Source organism: Oxyura jamaicensis, unplaced genomic scaffold, assembly GCF_011077185.1.
Source record: "Oxyura jamaicensis isolate SHBP4307 breed ruddy duck unplaced genomic scaffold, BPBGC_Ojam_1.0 oxyUn_random_OJ66359, whole genome shotgun sequence".
NCBI lineage: Eukaryota > Metazoa > Chordata > Aves > Anseriformes > Anatidae > Oxyura > Oxyura jamaicensis.
The window spans coordinates 1-983 of NW_023308131.1; the positions used below are offsets into that span (position 1 = coordinate 1).

The 983-nt window shown below is 65.8% G+C and overlaps 1 long non-coding RNA gene across 1 annotated transcript in view; it reads left to right on the top strand.

The window, feature by feature from the left end:
• The first annotated feature begins 316 nt into the window (after window positions 1–316).
• Window positions 317–983, top strand: part of LOC118159061 — a 747-nt gene continuing 80 nt past the window's right edge. The window contains exons 1-3 of the long non-coding RNA XR_004746983.1: window positions 317–356; window positions 476–520; window positions 607–644. This is a non-coding gene — a long non-coding RNA (uncharacterized LOC118159061). The remainder of the gene's footprint in view (window positions 357–475; window positions 521–606; window positions 645–983) is intronic.

Below are 983 nucleotides of genomic sequence, written 5' to 3' on the forward strand. Positions count from 1 at the left end.
CCTGCCCCATAGCGGGGTCATAGGGAGCACCTCCTGCCCCATAGCGGGCTGTCCTGCCCTATAGCGGGGTCATAGAGAGCAGATCCTGCCCCATAGTGGCACCTCCTGCCCCATAGCGGCACCTCCTGCCCCACAGCGGGGTGCTCTGCCCCATAACAGAGTGCCCTGCCCCATAGCGGGGTCATAGGGAGCAGGTCCTGCCGCATAGTGGGGTGTCCTGCCCCATAGCACGGTCATAGAAAGCAGCTCCTGCCCCATAGCGAGGCCTCCTGCCCCACAGCGGAGTGCCCTGCCCTATAGCAGGGTCATAGGGAGCAGGTCCTGCCCCATAGCGGGGTGCCCTGCCCCATAGCGAGGTCTCCTGCCCCTTAACGGGGTGCCCTGCCCCATAGCGGGGTCATAGGGAGCAGCTCCTGCCCCATAGCTGGGTGCCCTGCCCCATAGCTGGGTGTCCTGCCCTATAGCGGGGTCATAGGGAGCAGGTCCTGCCCCATAGCGGCACTTCCTGCCCCATAGCGGGGTGCCCTGCCCCATAGCGGGGTCATAGGGGGCACCTCCTGCCCCATTGCAGGGTGTCCTGCCCCATAGCGGGGCCATAGGAAGCAGCTCCTGCCCCATAGCGGGGTGTCCTGCCCCATAGTGGGGTCATAGGGAGCATCTCCTGCCCCATAGCAAAGCCTCCTGCCCCATAGCTGGGTGTCCTGCCCTATAGCGAGGTCATAGGGAGCAGGTCCTGCCCCATAGCGGCACCTCCTGCCCCACAGCGGGGTGCCCTGCCCCATAGTGGCAGCTCCTGCCCCATAGCGGGGTCATAGGGAACAGCTCCTGCCCCATAGGGGGGTGTCCTGCCCCATAGCAGGGTCACAGGGAGCAGCTACTGCCCCACAGCACTGTGTCCTGCCCCATAGGAGGGTGTCCTGCCCAACAGCGGGGTGCCCTGCCCCATAGCGGGGTCATAGGGAGCAGGTCCTGCCCCATAGCGA